General features: G+C 40.3%; 1 non-coding gene across 1 annotated transcript; it reads right to left on the minus strand.

Annotated features, from left to right (window-relative positions):
• Positions 1-2,480: 2,480 nt before the first annotated feature.
• On the minus strand, positions 2,481-2,586 carry LOC141650264 (small nucleolar RNA R71). Its single transcript, XR_012546307.1, has one exon. It is a non-coding gene; the product is annotated as a small nucleolar RNA R71 (small nucleolar RNA).
• Between the last annotated feature and the right edge of the window lie 3,236 nt (positions 2,587-5,822).

The raw sequence follows: 5,822 nt of genomic DNA on the forward strand, positions 1-5,822 counted from the left end.
CTAACATTACATACATTTAATTAAATATAACTTATTATATTCAATTTACGAATTGTGATTAATTGCGTCTCAACTAATATTATTTAATCTTCATTGAATAATTGTCTCATCAACACATTGACTAACTGTTTAGTCATATTAGGCATCAATGTGATCATATTTCTATAACCACATCTCTCAAACACATCCTATAGGTGTGACCTTTAGGGACCAGTTGATCACCGCCATCTGTATGATAATAACGTCAAACTTTCTAGCAAGCCAACCGTTATTAGGTAAACGTTAATCAACTGATTAAATATACGAAGTATACCCTTGTGAACCTCTAAGAGATTTACAAATGTTATCACACTAATTTGTGGAGGACACAAGCTCCAACACATTTTTCCCCGAATTGGCTACTTTGGTTCGTTTTGTCCGTTTTGTAGGAATGAACGTAAAAGTAGTGAAATCGTACCATTTTCGTCCCTTTTTGCATGCATTTTGAGGAGACGGTATTTTTCAGAGTGAGATCTTGCATTGGGATGCGTGAAGTAACGGTCTATGGAGCAGTCGGTTACGAGTCTGGAGTTGTTTCAGAGGAAGAATACTCGATCGAGCCCTGTTATTGGTCGATCGAGTGGTTTTGTGGCTAAGATGGTCGATCGAATAGTTATTTTACTCGATCAAACAAAGCTGGAAATTGAGGTTACTCGATCGAGCACTATTTCTACTAGATCGAGTAGATTGCCTGGAGAAGTACTCGATCGAGTTGTTTCAGACTGCTCGATCGAGTGGTTTTGTCTTCCATGGGCTTTAATTAGTCCGTGAACTTGTTTTTAGTTATTGGACTTAGTATTTTTCTATCTAAACGTACATTAATTAGGTCATTAGGAATTGAATTATCTAATTTTATCTACTTTTCATCTTTCACTGCAAAAAGACTGCGTTGCTTTTCTTCTCTACTGTAACTTTTGCTTTCGGATTTTCTCGCTCGGATTTTGTTGTTCTTTACGCCGGATTCTTGCGATTGTAATTTCTACTCTCTTTTATTCTTAATATTTCATTTATTTACTGTAATTACTTGTTTTGTTTCCTTTAATTTTCTGCCCTAATTCATTTATGCACTTTTATTATTTATTTCATCATGTTTAATGTTAGTTATTTCGTTGTTATTAGTTTTGACAATATTAATAGCATAAGTAGCTAATTTGTTTCATGTTAGGATTAGGGGATCTACGGTAGAAATGTGACGATATAGTGAATAGGTTAGATGAATTATTTGTGAGACTCTGTCCCCATAGCAATATAACTGTATTTACCGACTTAGTTGAGTGCACGCTTCTAAATCATCTTTTTAATCTGGTTAAATTTAATCCTAGATCGGAAGATTGGACTAAATAGACCTGCTATGAACAGTAGACTACCCTGATGAGGACGGAAGTTAAGTTAGTGGAAATCTAGGATAGAAAGTGGACCGGAAGGACCTTTCCATTTCCGTCTCACAGTAATTTATCTAAGTTATTTACAGTTGAGTCACTGGACTACCGTAGTGAACCGAAATCCTGACATGTCCTTTCTCTATTGATAGTTTATTCCTATTTTTTGCCTTTATTGCTCTTTCTTTATTTCTTTTCCTTTAAAGTCTTAATTAGTTTAGAAATCAAATTACAAACCCCCCCATTTGTGACCAAATATACGGACTCTTACAGATATCTTGCCTACCTAAGGAGATCGACCTGACTTCCCTAGCTATATAGTTAGTTTAGTTAGTTATTTTTTATAGGTATACGACAGCCCTGTCAAATTATGGCGCCGTTGCCGGGAAGGCAATTGCCCTATCTGTTTTTATTTCGTTTATTTTATCCGTCTCAGGGAATTTTTATTCCTTGAGACAGTTCTTATTTATTTTATTTCAGTTTTGTGTATGCCCAGGTCAGACAGGTTGGAGTTAGTTTCAGCTGATTCTGAGCCAGAGAGACTGTTCAGGCATAGACTCCGTCTGCAAAGAGAATCGCGAAAGGAAGACTTGAGTACTTTCGAACAAGAGCTTCAGCATTTCCTATTTACAGAAAATCCGTCTTTTGAAGAAGATACTTTCAGTTCTGTAAACCAACCAGTAAAGATGCCGAACATTGCCAGTCATTCGGAGCCTAAAGCATCATCTATTCCAAAGGGTTTCAATCTCCAGACTGAGGATGGGAATACATTTGACATCCGTCCGTTCTATATCAATCTGGTGGAGAGAAATCTCTTTAGAGGTGTGGCAGGTGAAGACCCAAGGAAGCATATGGAGGTCTTTACGGACTACTGTTCTACTATCCCCACCATAAAGGGGGTAACTCAAGACAAGATTAATGAGGTGATGTTTCCTTTTTCTTTGACTGACTCAGCCAGGGAGTGGCTGACTAATTTGAACCGCACGGCCGCAGGGATCACAGACTGGGAGACCCTTGCTCTTGCTTTTTATAAGAGAGATTTCCCTCCGCAGTGCACTAATCAGCTGAGGGCCAAGATCACTAGCTTCAAGCAGGCACCGGATGAAACTTTCTATGAAGCTTGGTGCCGATTCAAGAGGTTGGTGAGGTCACTTCCTCACCATGGTTTTGATCCATGGTTTCTGTCCAATCAGTTCTACAATGGGTTGTACGATGATCACAGAGCCATACTTGATGCTTCATCCAACGGAAGATTTCAAAAGAATACAGATGATGATAAGGGATGGGCTATTATTGAAGAGATGGCGACCCACTGTGCTGAGTATGGGAACTCGAGGGATGGTATTAGAACAGTCCATGCAGTCGATAAGCAAGTTGTGGCTCAGCTGGAAGCCATGAATGCTATGTTTGATAAGTTGGAGCTGCATTCTGCTGGGGAGCCTCAGACGGTTCATTTGCTTACTAGAGGAGAAACCGTCACATGTGAGAGGTGTGGGAGCAATGACGGTCACACTGTTGTTGACTGTCTTAGAGAGAAGGAACAGGTCCTTGCTTTTCAACAATACAAGCAAGGAGGGGCTTCCTATTATAATAACCAAGGGGTAGTCCATCCCAATTTGAGGTGGACAAGTCAGAATGTGCTCAATCCTATCCCTCCTCCGCAGCAGCAACAGCCATATGTCCCTCCTCATAAGGCTTAACAAGGCTTTCAAAAGCCTCATTCCTTCCCTACTCCCAATCACGGTGCATCATCCTCAGGTGGGGTGAGCGAGTTAGCTGAATTGAAGACAATGTTGCAGTCTTTGACGAAGCAGTGGCAGCTAAGTGACCAACAAAAAGAAGCCTCTATTAAGTCACTTGAAACCCAAGTTGCCCAATTAGCCGCGAATCAATCCACGAGGAAGCAGGGTCATTTACCGTCACAAGCCGATAAGAATCCACACGAGACGGTGAATTTAATTAATTTGAGGAGTGATTTTGTTGAAGATTCTGCTCGATCGAGTGATTTTGTTGAAGATTCTGCTCGATCAAGTGATATTTTTGTTGAAGATTTTGCTCGATCGAGTGATATTTTTGCTCGATCGAGTGGTGCTGATAAAGAAGACCTTGATCCAGAGCCTGCTAGTGCTCGATCGAGTGAAATATCGCCTGAAAGACCTCGTTCGAGAGAAAAGAAGTCTCGATCGAAGGATTTAGAGCTTGATCCGGCTGATACATTGGAAGAGAGGAACAAGGGGCTCGAGATACCCATCACGGTGCCCTTCCCGAGGCGTTTACAGAGTACTAAGGCTAATCAACAATTCGGCAAATTTGCCGAACTCCTGAAAAGCTTGCAAGTCACTGTGCCATTCGCCGAATTGCTGACACGGGTACCCTCTTACCTTAAATTTATGAAAGAAATTTTATCACGTAAGAGGCACATTAATGACCATGAGACGGTAGCTTTGACCGAGGTAGGGACGGCCCTAGTTCAGAATAAGTTACCTCCCAAACAATCAGACCCGGGTAGTTTTTCGATTCCGTGTCATATTGGTACCCACTTGATTAATAACGCGTTATGCGATCTTGGCGCTAGCGTGAGTGTCTTACTGCTCTCTCTGGCTAAGAGACTTGGTTTGACCAAGTTTAATTGCACAAATATGACTGCTCAGATGGCCGACCGTAGCATATCACGGCCGTTAGGTGTCATAGAAGACATACCTGTTAAGATCGGGAGATTCTTTATTCCCGTTGACTTCGTTATACTTGACATCCCAGAGGACACGCATACCCCTATTATTTTAGGGAGACCATTTTTATTCACTGCTCGTGCAGTAATAGACGTCGGGGGTAAGACATTGACTTTCCAGGTTGGGGACGAGGAATTGATATTCCATCAGTCTAAGTCTCGAAGGGCTCCCATGCAAGCTCAGCCTTGCAATGCCCTCTCTTCTACTGACCCTCCTATTGACACTCCAAATGAAAATTTGGAATTTTGTGCTGCTATCGTGACCCCTCCGCCTCATATTGAGAGAAAAAAGGAGGAAGGTTCGTCTATTTTCCTTGCTGCAGGTACAGATGAAAATAATGCAGGAGCTGTCAATGGTTATTGTGCAATTAATATCAGTCAAAGTAGGAGCGATGATGTTAAAGCTGGTGAGAAAGGAGTAAGGACGAGAAGAGTTCGCGCGTATGTGGACGTCAACTATTCTCCTCCTAATGATTCAAGTTCAAGCTCATGGAAATTGAAGAGGACGATTAATGTTGCTGAGGTGACGTCCTCCAGTCAGAAGCCCTCCGAGGGGCTACTGAATTGCTTTGAGAAGTGAGCGGGGAAATGCCCCGTATAACAAATTGTATAAACAATTTTTATTTTTCCGTCGGATTTTATTTATTGCTTTTAATTAGGACAATTAGAATTTAGACATTTTTAGCGTAGTTTAGAAGACTATAGACTGTTACTATTCATATTTGGTATTTTTGGATATTTTTTTCGAGTGTTTTTATGCAGGTTTGGGGAATTATACGCAAATTCAAAGGTTTACACGAGGAAAAGAGCTCGATCGAGTACTTTTTGTACTCGATCGAGTGAAATTTGATCGATCGAATGGTTTCATATTGCTCGATCGACAAAAGCTAAAAAGGGGAGTACTCGATCGAGTAACTTTTTACTCGATCGAGTGGATGCATACAAGAATCTCTCGATCGAGTAGTTTTAAGCCACTCGATCGAGTAAAGTTGCAAAGGACGCACAGGGAGTCTCCTTATTTTCTTCCTTTTTTACTTTTAATTCACTTTCTTCCTCATTTTCCGACTGCCCCCCTTATTTGCGATATAGAAACTCCCAAAATCCTCCATTTTTCTTGCCCATTTACCAAATCCACCACCTACATTTTGTTCCTTGCTAATTAATCGTCCATTGCCCTCTATTTTCCCTTTGATTCTCGCTGTTTTACACGGTCAATTAGGGGTTCTAGGGTTTGCGGTTTTTTCGATCAAAAATCGCCATTCTTGCTTGTTTAGTCGATTAATTGCTCAATTTGTAGGTTCCTCATCATCAAGTAAGTAATTCCAATACTTCTTTGCATTTTAATTTCATTAATTTTGCTTTTTAAGAAGATAATTAGGAATTAGGGTTCGGTATTCATCTTGGGTCGAATTTTTCGACTATTATTGTGTTCTTATGCCTAATTTGCCCTACTTGATGATTAATTCCCTTACCTCATTGATGCTCACATGTTTAATTCGAATTTTTTGGGGAAATTTGTGATTAGGGTTCATCTTAGTCGAAATTTTCGACTGAAAAATTGGGTTTTCTCTACTGTTTATGCTTAATTAGCTTCAATTGATGCTTAATTGGCTGTCATTGTTGCCTGTTACCCTCACCCTATCACTGACCATCCGTGTTATTCGAATTCTTTGAGG

This window comes from Silene latifolia, chromosome 3, assembly GCF_048544455.1.
Source record: "Silene latifolia isolate original U9 population chromosome 3, ASM4854445v1, whole genome shotgun sequence".
NCBI classification, from domain to species: Eukaryota; Viridiplantae; Streptophyta; class Magnoliopsida; order Caryophyllales; family Caryophyllaceae; genus Silene; species Silene latifolia.